This window comes from Lepisma saccharinum, chromosome 12 (assembly GCF_977018435.1).
Source record: "Lepisma saccharinum chromosome 12, izLepSacc3.1, whole genome shotgun sequence".
Taxonomy (NCBI): Eukaryota; Metazoa; Arthropoda; class Insecta; order Zygentoma; family Lepismatidae; genus Lepisma; species Lepisma saccharinum.
In genome coordinates, this window is record NC_139240.1 from 59,819,822 (window position 1) to 59,843,755 (window position 23,934).

Genomic DNA, 23,934 nt, shown 5'->3' on the forward strand with positions numbered 1-23,934 from the left:
CTATTGATAATAGCTGGATAACAGTGAAAACAAACTACACGAATATTCACTTCAATGCTCTAGAAGGAATTTTAAGCTGTTGTAATTTTTGGTATTTTGGAATATGAGAGCGATTTTTAGAAAGGAGAGTATTTTTTAAAAAAAATCGCCCATTCAGTTGCAAAAGGTCCGGTCGAATCTTAAATTATCCACATAATGCTGTCCTCCATAAAGAGAAATAAACACAAATGAACTTAATGAGCTGTAGAACATTTTTCAAATAACCGCCCTGTTCTATGTCATGTTTTCAGAGTTATGTTTGATTATAATGGTAATGGGACTTTAGGGACACCCTACCCTGTATTTAGATATTTTAAGAGGCGCTGAAAAGCAAGAGGAAAAACAACACTGTCGCACTGTTCCATTAAATTGAGCTTGGCATCGTTACGTGCTCTGCTTTCGCACGGCTGCTCATTTGATAACATGGCGCCCCCAACCTTTGCATTTCCACACCATATTTCCACCAACACATAAAGATAAAGCGGTCCCGGAGCTGTTTTCTCCGCGTCCCGGGAGATGGCAGACCAGCAAATAGCATGACGCAAACTCCAGGCGCGGGAAATGGCTCGTTACTTGGAAACTAGTACTTCCGATAAAGCAGATACGCAGGAAAGCAACAATGTTTTACAAGACAACTTAAAATCTAAAGTACTTTTCGTCGGTGGTGTAATATAATCGGCCAACGCTCGCGATAAAGTGAATAGGTACAACATATAAGTCACACATAAACAAGTACATGACATTGTATGAAATTTAGTAAGGCAGTGGTACCGTAAATTCGTTTTTCTAAAAGTCGATGCCCCGATAACATTAATTTTACTCGGTAATAGTTAACTGATTTTCCAAAGCCCACTTTACGACAATCATATTAGTATTTAACCCAGCTAACAAATGACACTACGGTAATCAGTGGCGTAGCATGGACATTTCGGGTGGGAACGCCAAGTCCGAAGGAAGGGTCGGCCCTTTCTTGCTTAATAATTTACTTATGGAATTAGTCGCCACAGGTATTGTTTATTTGCCTGAATTCAGCTGGGTTTTCAATAAAACATCATCCATGCATGTTTTAGCTAGACAATTGGATGCCTCACTATGCCACAAATGTTTTGAACTCTGGTGTTTTATACCTTTCTGCATGACGCAAGTCATTAGAAAACCTACCTGAATCACAAGCGCCTTTGAACAACAGCAGACGTCATTGTTGTGGTTGATCCAACTACTCATTGATTTGGTTTATTTTACTTCGCTTTTCTACCACTTTTGGTTAATCGCGAATATGAATATGAGTGATGATATTGATGAAGGGACATTCACAAAGAACACCCGTGCTTACGCTGGGATTTGAACCAGGGACCTCTGTCGTCTTGGCGCACTGTGCAAAGCAGAGTGGATGATCCAAATATCGTACACTCTACTGACGTAACAGTTTCTAATGCACATCGCTGTTCGTGCGATAAATCATACAATGCAGTGACCATTAAGAAGCAGTATATTTGAGATTGGTAAAGTTACATCAGTCAATATTGCGTATTGTAGTTGCTTCAGAAGGCAGGAAGGGTCACATGAACCAATCACGGTAGACCTCTCGTACGCCAGCGTAAGAGAGCCCATTTACGCGCGTGATGTAGAAATGGAAGCTTTCCCTCCCTAAAGGCAGCAAGGAATATAGGAGTCCTGTACGCCGAACCTGCTCGGCGACCGGCCGGGAAAGGCATTGAAAAGGATGCTAGAACGAGTGTTGAGAGTGGAGCGTTGCAAGCGGATCGCGAAAAATAGCTATTATAATGCCATGAAGGTCAAACATATTTGAAATTAGTCACGTTTTACTTTATAATCACAGCCTTTTAGCATTTTTGAAATTTTAAATCTGGGAACGCCGGGCGTACGGGCGTACTATAACGCTACGCCACTGACGGTAATATACCCAGTCCCAGTGGCGGCGATTGGGTTCGGGGGGGGCAAGGACAGTTTATTTTCCTTTGTAGATAAGGTTTAACATAGTGTGGGAGCAAAAGTGATAAAAAGTTGGGGAGCAACTGCCCCCTCGCTCCCCCTAATCGCTGCCACTGCCCAGTTCCCCTCAGGAGCACCATGCAGAAAACGAACTGTCTCGGGCTGCCGGCATCCATTTTATTTAAGTTGTTGTGTTGAGAAGCGAGCAGATTGGTCGTCGTTGTCATTTTCAGGGAAGTAAGAAATATGTTTGTACATCCTTGAAATTAACGAATGTTCATATATTATGCATATTTTGAAAGCTCGTTTAATTTATATTTTTGATCATGTAGTTACATTGAATTTTTTTATTTTTTTTTTGCGTCAGAGCAACGATACCTATTTTTATTTAAAAACGTGGTCCAGAATCGAGTTCCTAAGGTGGCAAGGCTGATTAACTTCGCTTTTCTAGCACTTTTGGCTAATCGCGAAGATCAGAATGAGTGATATGATGTTGATGACACTCACAAAAAAAAAACATCCATACGCAGGCAAGGATTCGAACCCGGGACCTCCTTGCCGTCGGACTGTGCTAAGTACTCCTTCACGGAGGTCGGCTATTCGTCGTTACTGTCAACAATCAGAAGTTTGAGACCAACAATTTCCTCTAATAAATTGTAAAAACCGTGAATGAGCATGAATAAATATGTTTTCTGAGCACAAGCAACATTTTCTAAGCAACTATGAACAGTGGGCCACTATTGTGATCCCTGTTATGTAACGGTTTTGTAATTCTTTTTTTTCTTTTCAAAAAAAGTTAGAAGCAATTTTACAAAATATCCATTTGATACCCATTGCTTATCTCATTTCATTTCAGAAATTTATCTTTCATTAGAGGTTTGTAAATTGCCCTAGAAGCTTAACAAAGACCACCTTCGGTTCACCTACCTTACTAATGGCATATTTTATAGGACGTATTAGTTCGTTGTGTCTAGGCTTGCCCCAAATATTAGATGACAAAAACTGAACCTAATTGAATGTTTTCGTTTCCTCTGTCTAATACCATTCACTAAATTAATTTGGTAAGTGTTGATTTTCATAGGCCTGTTCCATTTCAAACAGCGAAAAATTCCAATTAAGAGCCATTTCATATGAAAAAATTACAAACAAGGCTAATTTTACTTTTATTCAAACCTATCACATGTTTATGTGAAATTAAAGGGAAAACCATGCAGAATTTGGAATTATTAATACAAGCATTAGTTTCATAGCAAAAATCCTACTTTATCTAGTGTAAACTGAAACATTTATTGAGTGGGGGCTCGACCCCCTTATCCCCGCCTTGGATACGTGCTATTATCAATTACAGGGTTATAGAAGAATTTACCTTGCCTCGATAATTATTTCTCTCCTTAGATTTTCGTCACATTATTTTATTTCACACACACAAGAACCAAAAAGCCTCATTTTATCTAGTGTAAACAGAAAACTTTCGGGCGGGGCTCTAGCCCCCTGAGCCCCCCGCCCCCACTTTTGGATACGTGCCTGAGTCAACACAGGATTTGCTTCAAACGAATTCACAAAATGTTTTCAATTATTTCAATTACTGTCCTCACTTGGCCCGTTTCGTGTTTGAATTAACTGCACTTAATTATTATTGTATTTTTTCTCTGCTTTCTAAATGCCCGACCCTGTGGCCGAGTGGTTAGCACATCGCGCTGCGACGCCAAGGGTCCCGGGTTCGAATCCCGGTCGGGCTTGGTTGTTTGTGAATGTCCATTCATCAATTTCATCATTTCATCACTCATCCCCATCTTCGCAAATTAGCCAAGAGGCACAAAACGCGAAGTAAAATAAACTAAATCAATCAATCAATCAATGCTTTCTAAATATTAAAATCAATATTTAATATAAAACAACGGATTTTATATTAATATTTCGAATATTACTACCTTCCACTGATATATTGCTTATTTCTCTAATAAGGACATATAACTAAAATCTCATGATTATCAATTTCCCTGATATACTACTATTATTTAATGCACTAACTAACCTCTAACCAATATGGCGTCATCTCACATCGAGTACCCTAATCGACCAACCTGCATGTATCTATCTTGGTTATATTTACGCAGAGATCTGGCAACATGGCCCTCGGTTGCCATGGCAAACGGTGCTGCCATCTGTTATGGAAAAATTACCACAAAATTGCCTTTAGTACGGCCTTAAATAACATATTGTTGCAAACCTTTTACTTTTTTATAATGGAAGTTGGATTTTTATGTGTGGTGTTTCCACTTAATTTAGTTTCATTATGATACGGTATTATACCATAAGAAAACTAAATTCATTCGAATTTCGTTCTAAATGCCTCATTTATTGTTTCAATCCTACTTCATTTCTGACACAAACCTCAGTTTGAAGAATCTATTTATGATAATTTGCATAGCTTTTGCATTGCTCCATAATCCTACAAAGTAAATAATATGCATTGTGTCACACCCGTCACAGGTAAGGAATGTTTATAAAAAAAAGTATGTAATAATATTTTTAGAAACTAAAAGCATCTAAATGTCGAGTAAAGTATGCTTTGTGAAAACAAAATGAAATTGTTTCAGTAAACCCATAAATTTCACCGAGTTTTCTGTAAGACTGAAAAAGGTCCTAAAGTCATGTCTCAGTGTCACACCCGGGAGGAATGTTTTGAAATTAAATAACTTTCATCAAGGAAAAGGAAATTACATGAATTGATATAGTTACATATTTGAAGGTTATAAAAAGAAATTTAAAAATGAATATAAATTTGTCTTAAGTCCCTTAATCAGATTATTTGCACTTCAGTATATTTATATTCAATATATTGCCCGTCCGTTAATCTCCATATTTGGAGAAAGGAGCAATGACCCCCCCCCCCCCACCCCACCGCAAGGTCGTTTCATCGCTCACCACCACTGTCGCGAAAGCATCTCCTGTTTATCGCACTCTGACTCAAACCCGATCGAAGGTCATTTTTCCAAGTGGTTGTCAGCTCGGGCTGCAAGTCGCTTCACCCTTCTGGGTCTAACTCCAGAGAGAGCCAACCGTTAAAAAAAAATCAAACGTGGAGAATGCACGGGCGACAATCCCCTCTCAGTGACTTTGAATCACCACCAGCAGTGGCGAGAAAGGATTTCTTCTTATCGCTGGTGAACCCTGAACGAAAGGTCATCTTTCCCAGTGGTTGCCAGTTCGGGCTGCAAGTCGCACACTTCAGGAGAACATCTCGTGACCCGAGATGTGTGGACATCCACTGCAACCTCAAGAAATCCATCACAATTTTGGAATTAAAAAAGCACCAGCTTTTAAAATTGGACAGAGACTTGAAATAATTTTAAGTTTATACTGAGACCAGACTTTTCGAAAATCGCTATATTCGAGCTAGAACTAGCAGTTTTAGGAATTTAAATTGTGTGCGTTATGGCCGAATCACACGCAACTGGACTTCCAGTAGGAAGGCCCTAGTTGGCGCTGGACTGGCTACCTGGCTGGAAATGATGGCTGCCAGGCTGGCTGCTAGACTGATCTTGACTATTAGACCGTGTTCTAACTGCAACTGGCTTTCTCTGCTAGGTTCTGTGAGACAGCCAATCAGAGCGAAAGTTTGATCATGTGAAGATTATCTGCGAGTTTGGCAAGGGAAAGTTTTTTGTCTGTGGTTTCCGAGTATTGGTTATTTTTGTTCGCTTCTCGATGAAAGGTAAACAACAGGGATGATGTGTATTCGTATTTATTGATATTTAGGAAGTTATCCAAAGCGATGAGATTTGTACACGACAAATATGATTAGCCGGTAACGAAAATCCTTATTATTACCAGGGTATTAAATGTTTGACATAATTTGTTGAAGAATTATTTCTTTTATGAATGAATCCTGCGAATGTCATGTATGAATATACATACCCTAGTTAATTAAAAAAAACTTTTGATTACACCTTGCTTACCACATTTTATTTCGAGCCAATTTCTAGCCCATAATTTTCATTTAATTTTTAATAACAGAAATTGCTTTTCTCCTGCACCGTTTCTCAAATCGCTCGTCCATCTTTTTAGCTTGTCTGCTATGTCTTGTGGGAACAAAAGTACAGGGTGGACCAAACGTCAGGTTACATAGGTAAAATATAGTTGTTGTTTTTTTCAGACCGCCGACTGGAATAGTGGGCACGTGCACACATCAGGCACTGTTTTCGTCTTCCATTATGTTCAGTGGTGAGGCCAATTTTTTTTCATTAATGGCGAAGTCAATAAGCAAAATTGGCGGTTTTGTAGTCGTACGAACCCCAATTGGATTGATCCGTGCAAAATGCAAGCTGCAGGAAAGTTGATGCTTTGGTGTGGCATATGGTCAACAACAGTCGTCGGCCCTTTTTTTCATGGAAGGTAATCTCAATGCTGAAGGGTGCAAGGAAATGCTTCAAGAGAGTGTTTTCCCGAGCATCCTCAATGAACAAGGGAGCTTTCCCGACATGTTCCAACATGACGGTGCCCCACCGCCGTACGTGGTTGAACGGACAGTTCCCAGGAAGGTGGATAGGTCGTCGAGGCCCTGTTGAATGGACAACACGGTCACCAGACCTAACACCCCTGTGGGCCACGTAATGGCCATGGTGTACGCCGAGAAGATTAACAACATGGACCACCTCAAAGAAAGGATCACAGAAGCCATTTCTCAAATCACTCCCACCATACTAACAGACGTCTTACGGAACTGGGAGAATCGAATTGAAGCATGCTATCAAGCAGCCCGTGATCATATTGAACACATACTGTAACTTTCATTTTGCTCTATGTAACCTGACTTTTGGTGCATCCTGTATACCGACTAGTACGGCAACAAGTATCGTGTGAGGCAAAAACTAGCATATGAGCCAGTACCACACAACTAGTTCAAGCCTAACTGCAAAATCCAGTATCATGTGATTCATATATTACTAGGAGTGGAACACTGTGGTGTAAACACATGTGTTGATCTCACTTGAAAATTCCAAGCATCAACGAACTTGGCGACACGGCCTTTCCTTAGGACCGCCATCGACTGACCCCCTCCCTTGGTAGAATAGACCAATTAGGGGATATAGTGGGTACAAACATGGCACGCCAAACCCCAAATGAGGGCTAATGAAGGGCCAGTGTAGTCGAACAATGTGGTAATTCCGGGAACGCCCTTATCCTAATCCACGGGTGGTGTTCCGACGAAATATAAGCTCAGAAGACACCCTTGTGTCCTTTTTGGAGTAAGTATGTCATCGGTGGGCCATTGTGTCTGAAAAGTGTACAGCATGACAGAGAAGCAACAATACAAAAGGGAATGTCCAATAATGACAAGGAAAGACTATGGCTGCGTCCAAAAGTTCTTGCAGTTCGGTCTTGAAGCCTTGGACTGGATGCGAGTCTTTCGAATGGAGTCCATTAATGGTGACGTCACAAGCAGACGACGAGCTGGAACCGAGTCTAAACAACGGGCAAACGTGTTTTCTTCCTATTCAAATCAATGGGATTTTCCATCGGAAGGGGTAGTTTTAATTATTGTGACAGCAGTTATGAAACAAAATTATGAAGCGTGTCGTACATCGATGTAAAGATGAGATTTCGGAGAATATGACGATATATCACACATATCTTACAGAGAATAAGGTAAAGAATAACCCGAGTAAGAAAATCGTGCATTTTCATAACGTACCATTTCCGAGCACAGCCGAAGCCGAGCCGAAGCTCAACCGATCTCAAGTCGAGCACGCTGCCGCTATGGATGATGGGAGACCAGAAGCCTCAGGCTATTAAACCGGCGACAGATCTAGGTATCCTTATAGTTTCTAAACTAACTTGCGATAATCACATATCAACAATCACAAAACAGGCAATGCGTATCCTAGGCTTACTTTACATATTCACCGAAATCCATAACCTGAAAGCACTTTCCATTTACTTCAAAACTTTTGTGTCCCCCATTCTAGAATACTGTTCACCCATCTGGAACATGGCTACCCCTTCTCATACCTCCAAGATCGAGAGTGTTCTCAGCTTTTTCCTCTCCATCGTTCGATATAGAGTGCCTGCCCTGAGACACCTACCTAAGAGAGATCTGCTTGTAAACTTAAACATAAATACTTCAGAATCACGTAGATACGTTGCAGATATGAAATTACTACACAAGATCATTAATGGAAACCTAATGATGTAGCATCCCACTCCACGAACTCTCCCTCAGAGTGCCCAGACATAAAACACGAAGCAAGGAGACTTTCCACACTGCATCTCTCATACAACGTTCATTATTCCATAGGCTACCGAACCAATTCAATATAATCTCAAACCAAGTAGATATTTTCAGTTCATATTGGTCTTTTATCACCAACTTAGAAAAAAATGTTTATAAGTAATGCTTTTGTGAAACTCATCTGTTTACCTTGGTACTGTCTTGACTTGTTTATGTCTGTATTTATATTTTATTTTATTTTATCTAATTCGTGTGTTCATTTTAACACTAGTGTACTGTTTTACTGTTTCTTTCTGGTTTAAAATGGCTTCTGCTGTACTGGAAATTTCAATAAATAAATAAATTAGCTGCGATTCTGGATCGGATTTCTTTCTGACATTCAAAAAAGTAAAAAAGTAAAGTGTTCCCCTGTGCATAGCACCACGCCATGAAGGCGTGTAGGGGGTGTGGGGGTAACGCTCCACACTTTCTTGATCCGGTCGTGAGTGGGGGTGATGTGATCAGCACCACGCCCCTGACCGCCTTTACCCCCCAGGTTTCCCCAGGTACCCATGTTATTCGACGCTGGGTGGGCGCCGGGGCCACTTCCATCGTTAGAAAAGCTCCCGGATTTGAACCGGCCGGGATCGAACCCGGGACCTTTAGCATGGTAGTCAGACGCGTTACCGACTGAGCCACCGCGGCCACTCTTTCTGACATTCGCTTTACTCATTTTGCAACTCCATTTATTCTTTACATTCTCATCTGTAAGGTATATGTTATATATAGATGTATTCTCCGACATCTCATCTTTACATTGATGTACATCACATTTTTGTCTCGTAACTGCTGTCACGATTCTTAACGTTGCCCTTTGCAATGGGAGACTCAATGTATTTGAATAGGAAAAAAACACGTTTTCATTTGTTCGACTGCAGCGCCAAATACGATCAGCAGATAAAAATGAGGACACATTGTCATTCCCGCGTTCTAAACAAATGTTCTTCACCATAGAAATCTCATAGCATTTTAAAACGTTCTCGTACATACATTTCCACACAGTAGAAGAACTTCAAGATACAACTTGCTGGCTTTTTACCCCGAGATTTCAAGCAAATCAACAACGAGTGCAGGAGTCACGTGATCAAGCCTGCAACGATGTGTTCTCGGCGCTGTGATCTCGATTGCTCGTTTACTTGGTGATTTCGAGCTGCACCAAGTGACGTCAAAACTTACTTAAAGTCTGCTGTTTGTACCTTTCCGGCACAGTCTGTAAATATGCTTCCTGAAGGAATCCAGTTGTAAAATATGAACGTTACATAAGATGTCATATTATTATTTCCAATTCTTTCGATGCATACTTACATGTTCCATTAGCGCGGAAGAGAGGGCCAGAGGGGATATCTAGGAAAGGTTTATGTAATTTGAATGGTAATATTGTAGATATATTTTATTGCAAATACTATTGTTTTCTGCGATTTACTGGTTGAAAGTTACAACAGTTAAACGCCATGTCCAACAAAATAAAGGGAGAACATTTTCACTGGCCGGACGAAACAAATGAGCGTCGGAAACACAGCATTGTTGCCAACCGTACTGTAAAACGGGGGAGAGAGAGAGAGTTGATCAGCGCCGGTACTGGATAAAAGTTGTACAATAGTACACAAAGCACGGAAAATTAGCACACAAAACGCTGTACAAAGAAGCTAGTAAAAAGAAGACCAAAGACAGACGTACGCTAGGCAACGTTGTAACGGGAGAGCGATGTTACCCCTACAGCTTTTACGTCGGAACTTAGGTTGATGACTATGGCTCGGAAGTTGAGGAAAAATCCTTTTCTCTCCTCCGAAGACGAGGCCCAACATAATATATGTTCATTTTGGGCCATTGTTGGCCAGAAAAAGGTGGGTTTTATTTGTCCTTTTTTGCCTTTTTCGGCGTTTTTTGGCGTACTGGTCCTTTTGTTTTCTTTTTTTAGGTCTTAACGGCTTTTTTTTGGAACTTCATCTTCTTTAGACTACGTTTTTACTGCCCATTCTCAATTCGAATCATCATCACCACCTCTTAAACGTCCTTTCTGTAGTAAAGAAATAAAAAAAAGAAAGAAAGAAACATATTTGAACCATCCCTGAAACGAGAGAAAAACATTTTTGGACGACTGAAGTCCTATTTCTGGTTAGGCCAAATATGATTCTTCAAAATATGATTTTTCAAATTATGTTAATCTAAAAAATATATAATGTCTGGAAGAAGATGCATTTTATTCATATAGTTTTTTCGCACTGTGTGTTCCATACCACCAGAATTTTTTTTTATTCATTTAATATGTAATTAAAACTGAAGTTTTTAATTGATTTTGATCACATTTATACGTCCTTTTTTATATTTTTAGGTGTTTTTATTGGTCCTTTCTTGGCAATTTATAGGTCTTCAACTTCCGAGCCCTATTGATGGCATTCATCGAGGCACACACCTCCGAAAAGGATCAGTGGACAGACGGAGAGCTATGTAGATCAGTAGCCAGTTGGGCCTGCGATCAGCATAGCCGAATATAGCCGGGAAGCGACGCAGGGTAACACAAAAATAGAAGTTGAGATGTTCACGTTTTGGTTTTACACGCTAGGATAAGGGCATGGATGAACACGACAAAGAGACTGGCTGGGTAGCAGCGGAAAATGCAATCATCGTGCACGAATGGAAGATTCGCGTCTGCTCTAGAGACGAGAAACAGACACACATTTGCAATAGGATGCAAATGCACTGCAACACAATCGAATGCAAACGGCGGGGTGCTTCAAGGTTAGAAAAATGGAGAAACCAAGGCACGTTTAGATGCATCATTGTGCATCCAAGTCACGATTGGCTGGCACCATTTATGCAACGGCTTTTCTTTTCCTTGGCTCTTTATACTCCCTTGCTTCTCGATCTATATATCACGAAGCGTGTTTATAGCACTGACGTTATACGCGAGCAAGGTTTAACTTAGGGGATTTTTTTAAAAATGGGACATTGAGACAATAGGCATTTAAATACAGCTACGCTGAAAATCTTGATATTATCGTTCGTAATTTTTTAGTCCTACACAATGTCTTGGGAATGTGTGGAGCAAGGCCGCGCACGACGGTTGAGAAGGTTAGGAAGCAAGTGGGAAAGCAGTGCGAACGGTTGGTAGCTTCAGCTGCATTTTTCCCCCTCGCGCGTTCATTGGTCGAGTCCTGTCGAGACTGAAGGTAGTCACCCTCCGGAGGGCGACCCTCATGAGGGCAGACTTCAACCTCCGAAGACCTGTGAGGGATGAGGACCTGTGAGGGTGAGGGCGAAGTCTATCAGTGAAAGTGAGGGGTGAGGGTGTGTGAGGGTGAGGACGATAGGTGAGTCGTGAGGGTGAAGTCGATCTGTGAGGGTGAGTGCGCTTGAGGGTGAAGGCGAAATGCGAGTCGTGAGGGTGTGTAAGGATGTGGGCGAAAGGTGAGGGTGTGTGAGGGTGAGGGCGAAGTTGATCTGTGAGGGTGAGTGCGCGTGAGGGTGAAGACGAAATGCGAGTCGTGAGGGTGTGTGAGGATGAGGGCGAAAGGCGAGTCGTGAGGGTGAGAGTGTGTGAGGGTGAGGGCGCGTGAGGGTGAAGGCGAAATGCGAGTCGTGAGGGTGTGTGAGGATGAGGGCGAAAGGCGAGTCGTAAGGATGAGAGTGTGTGAGGGCGAGGGCGAAGTCGATTTGTGAGGGTGAGGGCGCGTGAGGGTGAAGGCGAAATGCGAGTCGTGAGGGTGTATGAGGGTGAGGGAGGTTGAATCAAAATGACCACCTCTGCTCGAGACACTACTTGTGCAGAGGACACTACTAGCGTTTCCTTCGCTTGCTACACAGACTACTGGGAGAGAGTATAATATAATATTCACGCTACGACGGCAGGGGTCCTGGGTTCGGATCCCGACCTGGGCATGCGTGTCGTTTCATTAATTTCATCATCTCATCACTCATCCTAATCTTCACGAATAGCCACAGAAAAGCGAAATAAAATAAATCAAATCAATCAATATATTACAAGAGTCAAATTGAAACCATCATTTGTTTTTGTTTTTTAACTAGTACGTTTCTGCATAGGGTTGCACAAGTTGGCTGCATTCTAGCATAGACCCATTGCTCATCCACATATATTTTCAAGTCCGAGTTACTGCCTGTATACCTCAAGAATCTCCGTGGAGTCACTTATGGAACCACCGCGAAGGCCTTTCCACCCATCTGAGGCCATTGTCGAACTTCCTCCTCTATTAGTAAACTTGCTGGCGTGGTAAGCATGCATAGAGCCATTGAATTTTCACTTGCCGTAGAATGTCTGTAAGTTTTAGATTTCCAGAGGGCAAGAAACCACTGCTATTCGCTGAAGTATGTGTATGCAGGAGGCGCCATCTTTAAAATGATGTTATGAAGCTCACTTGAGCAGTGTTGCAGCTTTGAGGTCGTTTTGGAAATACCAGTCGATACCTCATGTAAATTTGAGCTGTTTACAGTGCGTCCTGTAATCTTTATCGGACTTTCAAGGGCTTTCATTGGGCTCTCCGTTGTATTATGCAATAACACAATCTAATCTTAAGAAATTTACAGGAACAAGGTGAATGTAGCCTATATCATATGGTTCCAGCACTTTCTATCATAAAAAAACATTCACCACAGGGCTATTTTTGCTTTCAGCGACCACATACGAATGCAAATCCCAGCAGATATTGGCGAAGGTTCTTGCCTAACGATCCTTATTGATTCAATAGGACTGAGGAGGGGGGTGCCCCCTCTCCCCCCCTGTCGTCGATTGAACTCCGACCTCCATTATTGGACAGAATGCGTGCAGAAGGTCGCTTCGATAATGATCTCTTGGAGGAGCCAGTACATCGCACATGGCGTTATTGTCTCCTAATTGACTCACTTAACCGGGTGCTTCTGTACGGAATGCCATCAATTGTTAATCGAAGACAGAAGCTGGTCTGGTGGATCGAGAGGAATTTCACAAGCTGGAAAGCATACGGAGGCAATCTCGACAAGACCTTGTCAGCAGTGGCATATTCTCCACGTTACAGCCGGAAACCCACGTTTTCTCATATGCTTTTTCATACATTTACCTATAAAATGGAAAACACTCATTATGCAGAGTGTTTTAAAAGTCATGCAGGATTCTAAACAGCTATAACATTTTAAGTGACAGGTTCATTACAACGAAAATTTAAATTTTTGTTCTGCCCACACTGCTGAATGACGTGTGCGCAGGCGATCACGTGATTCCAAGATGCAGGAAAAAAAGGCTCTTGGCCCGCAAGGTCACCAGACCTTACGCCTTGGTTATGGGGACCCAGGTGTATGCATAGAAACCGACATCTTGACGACCTGAAGTTCAAGATACGTGATGTGATTGAAAAGATTCCGGACGAGCACCGTCAGAACGCATTTCTCGGATTCAAATGAAGATTGCAACATTGTTTGGACATCAATGGTGCCCAGCTGGGGGATGAACCAAACCACATCAAACATTAATTTTAAAGTTTCCTCTGTGTAATGAACAATATTTCGTTGTAACAAACCTGTTACTTTAAAAGTTATAGGTTTTTAGAATGCTGGAGAACTTTTAGAACTCTGTATACCGGGTGGCCACAATTAAAGTTACCCAACTCAGAGCCCTCTGTAGCCCGGTCGAAGCAACGGATTGCGTTTAAACTTGGTACAGAGGCTATGGAGACCATGGGGAAGCGAATACTGACGAAAAAAAAAGTAGTTCTAGTTTTCACCACCAGGTGCAAATGTGGCGCTTATAATTAAATTCCTCCTACACAGAGCCCTCTGGAGCCCGGTCGAAGCAACGGATTGCGTTTAAACTTGGTGCAGAGGCTATGGAGATCTTGGGGAAGCGACTGCTGACGAAATAAATAGTTCAAATGTTCACCACCAGGTTGAAATGTGGCGCTGAAGTAACAACAACCAGTAATTTGAGTATATGTTGGTGCAGAAGTGTCCAAAATGCACTCTGTCAACGCGAACGACGTTGTATGTATGTACTCACCAATCGCAGCTTGCTGGAAACACAGCTCCACCTAGAGAGAAATAAAAACAACTTTTAGACTTGAAAAATATGTATATTCTCGTCTTCCACTACAATTCAACATTATAACTAGAGAACGGATTTTAAGGTGCAGCGCCATTCCAAAAATATAGCTGTTTTCACACCGATCGCTTGAGATATGTATTTTATGACATGAAATCAAGTAAAATGAACACACTTTGTTGCAACTTTTCGTGAGATTAGAATCATGTATCCCCCTCTTACCCCCTCTTTGATGATTCAGCATCTTTTTTCTTCCTTTTCTTTCATGTTTTGTTAAAAAATTGGACAGAAAAATGAATGATTTTCACTCTTCTCGAGGAGCTACATAAAATCTTGTAGTCCCATTTTGTAGAGCAGAACGAGAGCTAGGCCTATATGTAGAATAGTATAATATAATCATTGCAGCTCAAATAGTTCCCAAGCAGAGGCGAGGCTCCGGCCATCGGGAGATGCGGCGATGACCAAGCAAAATAATAAAAATATTGCATTTTATATATTTTAGAGAAGCAGTAAAAATAATAAGTCAGAATACTCGCATACTTGTGCGAAATAAGCCAAGCGACAGCATGAAACAGCTCGAAATACGCAAGAGATTCGCTTCTTAGCGCATCGAAATGATGCCCCAGTACTACCCCTCGCGCCGACCCTCCCGTCAAGTTTCCTATTGAAGGCAATGGTGATCGTCGGCCCAGCTCATCGCAGAATGGTGCGAATCTCTCTGGTCTCTGCCAGTGCAGAGAACAGCCGAACGCTTCCGAACAGGCAGACAGGTCCAACGACCTGTACTTTCCCCCACTCTTGAAGGTCTGGGTCATAACAGGCCCTTTGTTCAGCCCCCATCCCCATGTTTACAACCACGGCAGGGTTTGTCTGGAGGCATCAAGATTCTTCCGAGTGTCCAGTGGCGTGCTCAAGGAGGGGTGTTGAGGATGATAATTCTGCTTAGGCTCAATATTCTTTGAAAAAAAGAAGAAGAAGAAAGAAAAGGCAGGAAAAGATGGCAAAATGAGGACTTCAGGAATGAATACTAAAAATTACACGTAAACCTCCCCCCCCCCCCTTCGAAAATCCTGGGCACACCACTCGAATGTCCGCTATTTCCACTTAAGAGGAAAAGCACACATTGAGCGATATGAATGTGGTTTTCATTATCAAAACAACAATTGGTGGCGAACCGTAAAGGTTCTTCTTACCTTTAAACGCCACAATTGAGGTGTTTGCATTTCAGTTTCCATCATGTATTTAATAATTCTCGTCGTATGGGATAGAATTATGTGTCTTTTGTAGTCGTAAGCTCTGTGGTATGAGCTTTTACATTGAATTGGCAGTGCCCTTGGCGTTTGTCGCAGAGAAATATTGTGCACCACCCCCCCCCCTCCCTCCTCCGTTGAAAGATCGGCCCTGATGTTTGCCAAATCTTGCGATGACTACTTTAAAATGTTTCCAAGATAATGTAGCAAAACCCGCGAGGGAAAACACAAACTCCAACAAAACCTATTCGGCACAATCACAGTTCTCTACGCGGTCCGCGCGCGCATTATATACAGAAGGCGCAGAAAAACAGAGCATTGAATAAAGGCATTGTATCAGCACCTTTTGGAAAACATTTTCAGAAACTTATTGTTGCACACTAAAATCCGTTCCCTAATAATAACACTATTAAAATTCCTTAATATTCCGATAATAGTAAAATAAAATAACACGCCAAATGCTTTTATTTCCGGAAATAAGGGAGTTTGTAGCGTTTAAATATTAAAACTGTCCTCGGAAATGCAGCGTCGAATAGCAAACTTTCTAGTTTGGCATCCTTCACAGCGAATGCTCATGTCCTGCCAGAAATTGACTTTGAGTCTCTCATTCATCAATTTGCTGCCATAAAAACCAGAAGGCAATAGTTTTTGGAGAGTGTTCTCTTGTTAAAAATAAAAGTGGAGTACCATTATTACAAAACTGTTAATAATAATAATAAAAATAATAATGTCGATAGGACAAAAAATAAAGGATAGCCTAAACAGGCCTATTTTTTTTTAATATTCCACCCCCGAGAAATATAACATTTTTGTGTTGATCTTAAATTGCGCATTTTATTTTTATTTATTTATCGGCTTTTATACCAGGTGGTCATAATTAAAGTGACGGTATTCAGAGTGGTACAGCACGGGCTGTAATGAGAGTAGCAGTCTGAAACTTCGTAGATATGCTAATGAAGCAATGCGCTCGCTAATTATAAAAAAAAAATAGTTCCAATTCTCGCCACCAGGGTAAAAAATGGCGCTGTAAGCAGTCAAAACTTGGTATAGTTACAGGAAGAACACTATAAATCGCAGAAAACAATACTCTTTGTAATAAAATATCGCTACAATTTCACTATTCGAATTACATGAACATTACTAAAGGAAAAAGCAACAAGCGTTACCAACAACAACCAGGGAGCTCACACAATGGTTAGGCAATGTCTCCGACTTTGACGTCAGAGTTACGGAAAATTCCACGTTTTGACTGCTTACAGCGCCATTTTTTACCCTGGTGGCGAGAATTGGAACTATATATATATTATTTTTTTTTCATAATTCGCGAGCGCATTGCTTCATTATCATATCTACGAAGTTTCAGACTGCTACTCTCATTACAGCCCGTGCTATACCACTCTGAACACCGTCACTTTAATTATAACCACCTGGTACATGCCGAAGTTAAAGCTTCTAATTAATGCCTTTGCTTCCAATTAACCTGCCGGACCCTGTGGCCGAGTGGTATTAAAGAATATTAAAAAAGAAAGAAAAAAGTGGTTAGCACATCGCGTTTCGGCGCCAATGGTCCCGGGTTCGAATCCCGCTCGGACTTGGTTGTTTGTGAATGTCCGTAAACCACAAAGTAAAATAAACTAAATCAATCTTCCACTTAACCATTTGCTTCCATCTGCTTACAAATAAAGTATAAAAGAAAGGAAAGTAAATTAAAAAAAAAATACAACAAAAAATATACGGTTTACAAACGCAAATACGGACACATGCTCACCCTTTCACCCACGTCAACAAAAAGGCAGTGCAGTTTATATTCCACACACACACACATACATACATATTCTCATTATTACACACACGCGCGTACAACGAATACATAACGTTACGCTTAAACAGTCCAAAACAGTCTAAATTAATCATAATTCACTTGAAATATGACATATTATCATTATTGTTCCTCTGCCTTACTCCCTTCTGGCATTCTCTGCACTGGCTACTTAGTTTGGGAAGTCATATTTTTCATTTTCCTTACTTAGTAGATATAATTTTAACAGTTTTTTTGAATGTCACAAAGGCCATTAAATGGAACAGTAAAAGAATTAGCTTAAAAGTTTGATTTGGAAAATTTAGATAAACAAAATTAAAAATCTACCTGTATGTCTGTAAAGATGATATTTTGTGAAACCCTTTTACGTTATGACCAGGCAATTTCTCTCTTTCCCGTATTTCATTTCATAATACAGAGTTACTGATGTGCGTCCTTCTTTGGAAAGGAAATCATCTTTGTTAACGGCTAATCTGTTTCTCTTTCTTGCGGTACACGCTGCCACCTGTCGGTAAAATGTGAAACTGTTGTCAATATTTTTCTTTGATTGTGTACGGGTACAATTTCCGACCTTTCAAAATTCCTACAAGAACGTTGTTCAGCGATTTTGATGTGACATGAATGATCTGTTGCAATTTGGGGTGTGCCCAAGGGGGGTTGGTGGGGGTCATAACCCCCCTTTGTACCATTATTCCTAAAAAAGAACGCCAAAGATGGCAAAATGAGGACTGACTACTAAAAAGAATATACGTACCCCCTAAAAATCCTGCGCCCGCCACTGGTTGCAGTGTAAATTGAATCGTGTACGGGCGACTTAAAGATCTTTCAGATATAATCAGTTTATTTTAACACTAAACAAGCATTCAAATAAAAAAAAATAAAAAAACACAGCAACACGAAATGTAGACCACTTCTAATCCATTCACAACGTCACCAGCATGCATCGTAAAACCGAGGATGGAATTTCGCAATTGCCATCGACATCAATACAAACAAGGCCAAACTAGCTTCAAGTTACGTAACAAAAGGACATCGAAGATGAAAACAATCTGGTAGCAACCTGCTACATAGAAAAAGAAGCAAAAAAAACGAGGCGCAGTGGAATGGGGGAGAAGTAGAAGAGGGGGGGAGGAGGCAGTTGTAAAAGCAGGAAGACTAGAGATACAACAACGTCCAAACCAGTTTGCCTGCATGGACCTACTTGTGGAGCTTGCCCTCCCCCCCTATTCCCCTGCAAATGAAGCGTGCCTAAGATTTGGAAGCAGTGTTGCCACTAGAAGGGAAATTTCCCTACGCTGTGTTGCCACTTGAAGGGAAATTTCCCTCGAATTTTAAGGGAAAAGGGAAATTCGAATAAAAAATACTGAAATGTCAAGGAAATTTTAAGGTATCAATTCAATATTAGTACAAATTATATAGGCATCAGTGTCGCAATCATATTTTCCCCCTTTTACATCTTTCTTCCACTGCTTTGAGTATAACTATGTGGTTATTAATATTTTGTTTATTTTGCATAGCTTTTTAACTATTTGAGTTAATAGCTGATAAACTTCTGAAATGAATGATGGACCAAACACAACATTCATGTCTTCCTGAACCGGGTTCGAACCTGGGACGTCTTACCTTGTAGCGAAGAAGTTCGCTGTAAGCAAGTGTATGATACATTTGATTTGATTGTTCTTTTTTATTTATCGTCACTTTTCTGCCAATTTCGGCTAACCGCGACGACGAGAATAAGTTATGATATGATGAAATTGATGACAGGAGACACACAAAAAATAGCCATGCTAAGGCCGGGATTCGATCCCGGGACCTCTGGTATATGATAAATGTATTTAAGATTTTCATTATTTCATATACGAGCATAGGTGAACGAAAATAGAACAACTGCTACTACAGTGTGTCCACAAAGTCCTGTCCCTTGAACTTTGAATAGCTATAAGTTGGTAACGAAATGTCGGAGATGAATACGACTTTAACAAAAGAGAGCATGGTCCTTTGGCATGTTTTTGCGGTTGAAAGAAATACACCACGTACCTGAAGAAACGCAAGGTGCAGGGTGGGGGAAAAAATTAACAAAAGCATATTTTTGTCCTAAAACGTCTCTCAATTCCTGGTTTACGAGAACTTTCTCTGAACTTTTAGTCTCTACGTACACAGAAATGAAATTTTATGACGTCAGCCGGAAATCCTACTTTTTGCACATTTTCACGGCAGTTTGCAACGCTGCAATCTACTACAGTAGAACCTTAATATCTCGAACCTCAACATCTCGAATTCCTTGATACGTCGAGATTTTTGTAATCCCCTTGAATTGTCCATAACACTCAATACTAATTTTACCTCAACAACTCGAATACAACCTTGATAAGACGAATTTTTGTACAATGTATGGGATGCCGTTTGAGCTCAATAACTCTGAGGTAGAGCATGAAACGCCTCTATCAGTCGAAGTTCAATTCTAATCACCTCTATAACTCGAAGTTTTAGTCGCACGGACCTCAATAAGTCGAAGTGTAGGGTGCGTACGTACAATGTCAGGTGATCAACAATCGTGTTATAGGCATACGTAGTGCCGACGTTCAGAAGGGTTAGTAAACTGTACCTCTATAACTCGACGTCGGCGGTTTTGGCCCTCAACAACTCAAACCTTGGTAAGTCAAAATCATTGATACCTTGATTCCACTGTATTACTACTGATGATAATTATTAATGACTATTCATGATTTGTTTAGATAAAGGTAAAAATTGTGTAAAAAAAAAAAGGGAAATTGTGTCTCTTCGAAAGGGAAATTGCGCCATATGGCAACACTGTTTGGAAGGCCCTTCGGCACAAGCTTGGTTGGCACTTTCTGCCACCGACACTTGCTTCCGAATCCGCTGTTTGATAACTTCATGTAGCCCAGCAGCGTGTGTCACTTCCTTTCTTCCGTTCGGTATGACTCACTTTAACATCGTTTGGAATGCTTAAACATTAGATTTGTTTAGGAGCTGCTTCCTGTGCATAGCACTAGCACTTTCTGGCAGAAAAATGTGCTAACTCACGATCGTGACGCCCAGGTAACTGTTGCAAATATGCAGAAAATTTACAGCAATGTTTTTCCTGGATGCTCCAGAAGAATTTTTAAAAGTTCTTCTTCCTCCAGAGCTATACTAGCGCCACTGTGGACAATATGCAAACTACTGGCTTCGCGCTGGACCTTCGCTTCCATTTCGAAAATTCGTCATCAAAATACATAATTTAGAACTGCATAATTTGTATTCCTGTCTAGGTATTATTAGAATAATTAAATGAAGAAAACTTGGGTGGGCAGGCCATGTGGCACGAATGGAAGAGGAAAGAGGAGTTTGCGGAATTCTTGTTGGGAAACCTGATGGAAAGAGACCTGTAGGAATGTCAAGACGAAGATAGAGAGATAACGTTGAGATGGACCTAAAGGGAATCGGGTGGCTAAGATTGGATTGATCTTGCCCAGGATATGGACAGATGGAAGGCTTGTGTTGCTGCAGCCATAAACCTTCGAGTTTAAGAAGGCTAGAGTGTTAGTTAGTTCAATGTCATTAAATTAATTTGGGAAGTGTTGTATTTCGCACCCTGACAAAGATGAAGATGGCGATAAGATGAAAGGGAAGTCACGGTCAAATAGGACACAACATGTCCCATGGAGGATTTTACAGATACTGGCTGTAAGGCTAGACGCAAGTGCCACGTTACTCCAAATGCAGTCCAGGGTAGAGTCGAATTACTTTCGGAATATCTCCAGTGAACTGCGCGAATCTGTCTAGCGAGCCTAGTGGGCGTATAGAACGTGAGCAACGGGTTTAGCGATAGGTTCTGGGTTGAGATGACGTCAGCGGCTCGCTTGGTTAATTGGCTGCTTCGACAGTTGTGACTCGTTCCGATGCTTCAAATGCATAAGAGACAAAGATGATACTGAAATAATCTTCCTCTACACCTCGTGGAAAAGAGGTAGGCATTTGGGTGCTAAAGAGAGAGACCTTACTAAGGATGGGTACAGAATCCGAATATCCAATTATCTGATAACTGTTTCGGATGCCACGGATAGTACAGATATGAAGGATTTTTACAGAACCCTGTAATGGTCGGATTGACCATTACTGATTTTGGTAATATGTTAATTGATTGCTGGCCAGCTACAAGATGTAGGGTACGTCTCCGTTTGCGTACTTTTATGTTATTATTGCATGTCAGTGTATGTGCATAAACGAATTGTGATTTTTGCTGGATATTAGATTCCCCTGTTTTTTAGCTTCCCAGTTGGGGAGCTGTCTTTCAAAAGATTGTTGCAGTTGAATTTTCCAGTGCTACGGGATCCACGTCCACGGACCCCAACCCCGCCTTTGGGCTTTAGGAAAAAACATTTTTTTACTAACGTTAACGACGAAGACCCTTCGAAAGTCTTGTGCACGCAAGGTGGCTACACTGAATGATTGAGAAGAAAATGTAATACTTGCCAAATGAACATCTTCGAGAGTTTAGTCCACTTAGGGTGGCTAGTCTGGTGACTGAAATTAATGTATCATTTGGCTAAGGAACCTACTTCGAAAGTTTAGTCCACTTACGGTGGCTAAACTCATGATGGAAAATATATGTAGCATTTGGTAAAGCCAACCCCTGTTTGAAATAACCAAGTTTCACAATTACCAAAAGATTTGCATTTGAAAGATATTGCCGAGTCGCATCATAATGCCTAGCGGGCTGAATAAGGATGCTGCGTAAGGAAACGCAAGACTGGTCGGAATATCAATTAAGTCGAGGGTAGGCCACAGAGATAGTTAGGCTAACTCTGCGTTAATGAAAGTACCAATGGTTAGGCCATAGGTACGCCTTTGCTTGAATTAAGGAAATTGGTCCATTATGTTAATGCACATATGGAAACACTTTGTAAATATGTAAATAATAGCAACGTATAATAAACCTATGATGTAAAACCAACTTTGTTCAGGAAAACCGAACAAATTTGGTTCTTCACACTGGGGCATTCATGCCAATGTCACAGTGAATTATTGTAATAAAAAATGGAAACTAAAGGATGAATCAAAGAAAAGCGGGGGAATCCGTAAAAAATTCACCGAACTGACGCCCTGGGTTAATTTTCAGGTGCCAGGGCATAAGCGCATACCTCCGAAATTAGCTTGACTACTTTTTGATCCATCGGTATACATAAAATAATAATCTATCTATGTAACCATAGATAGATTTTATAATAATAATAATAAACCTATATAATCCTACTACAAATGTTATGATTTGCTGAATTAACTCCAAGAATTACGGTACTGTCCACTTTAAACCACATATTTATTCACTCTCTGTACATGTGTAACAAACCAGGGACTAAAAATATAAATGTTACGTGAACTCCCCCACCTCTTTATAATTCCGGCGTTAATATAAATCTGCTCGCTTGGCAACCAGGGTGAGGTGGAAGGAGAGATTAGAAAGGATTCTACACGGGAAGTAATCCAGAGGGCCGGAATTGAACCAGGGAGTGGGGGCGGGGGCGCACTTTCACAACCCGTACGGCGAAATACGAACATGAGTTATAAAAAAAATGTGTGTATAGCCCACGAAACGGATAAAAGTGTCCGGATAATGCACACACTCCGATATCTGGATAATCTGGACTATTCGGTATTGATTGAATTGGGCTTTAAGTCCACTTTATGCACAGTAAGGCTAATTGGGACTGGACCTACAGTTCAAAGTGGGATCGGAACGACTATGTGGCTCCACCGGGTTTCTAACCCGGAACCTTTGGATATTCGCATAGCACACACTCCATGAAGAATTTGTAGAAACCCAGTACAGCGAATAAAAGAATTGCGGATAAGAATGCGCACATTCGGATATTATCGATAATCCCATTATCTGGATATCGGATAATTCAGATTTCCTGATAATCCGTGTATCATAACTAGTGGTTCGTCGTGTTGACCACACGTCACATCGTCACTGATTTGTAACATCTCCCACCTCGGTATATGGGAGTGAGGCCGGCAGACCCTGGCCCTCATGGGCTGTTGCGTCACAGGCTACATCCGATATCTGGATATTTGAAACCCGGATAGAAAATTATCCGATTTCCGGATAAAATTTTACCTGGATTTGGCCATCCCTAACCTTAAGGGGAAGAGGGATAATTTCCCCTAGGCCTTTCTAGCTGCGACAGCTGCCGATCACTGTTGCCAACTTCGCTCTTTTGGAGCCAGATCTGGCTCTTTCGTCCACTCGTTTGGCTGTGAACTGTGGCACTCGCCCCCTGCCCCACCACTGGCTCCGGCCCACAAGGACCAGCTTTTGCCATGAGTGTACATTTTGCACGTGACGTGATATTCATATATAGGCTGCGTCACCCACCCCGTCTTACTTTCCCAGCTACTTTTATATAGCGCCGTGGCTGAGGTGAAGATGACAATATTGTTATTCGGTAATCCTATATTTTCGATTTCATATGAGCGTCAGTGAATTGAGATGGGCGATGCCGCCAAATCTAGGCGGTGAAAATTAAGAATGCATTGCCATCACTTTAAAGCTAACGGTAATAGCAGA

The 23,934-nt window shown here is 41.2% G+C and overlaps 1 protein-coding gene across 2 annotated transcripts in view; it reads right to left on the minus strand.

Moving 5' to 3' along the window:
* LOC145996136 (uncharacterized) overlaps positions 1 to 23,934 on the minus strand; it is a 614,980-nt gene that overhangs the window by 540,715 nt on the left and 50,331 nt on the right. Inside the window, exon 2 of one of the 2 annotated variants that reach the window (XM_083132452.1) lies at positions 14,250 to 14,280. The exons of the other annotated variant lie outside the window; for it this stretch is intronic. The gene's annotated coding sequence lies outside the window, so the exon portion shown is untranslated. The remainder of the gene's footprint in view (positions 1 to 14,249; positions 14,281 to 23,934) is intronic. 2 annotated transcript variants of the gene reach the window in all.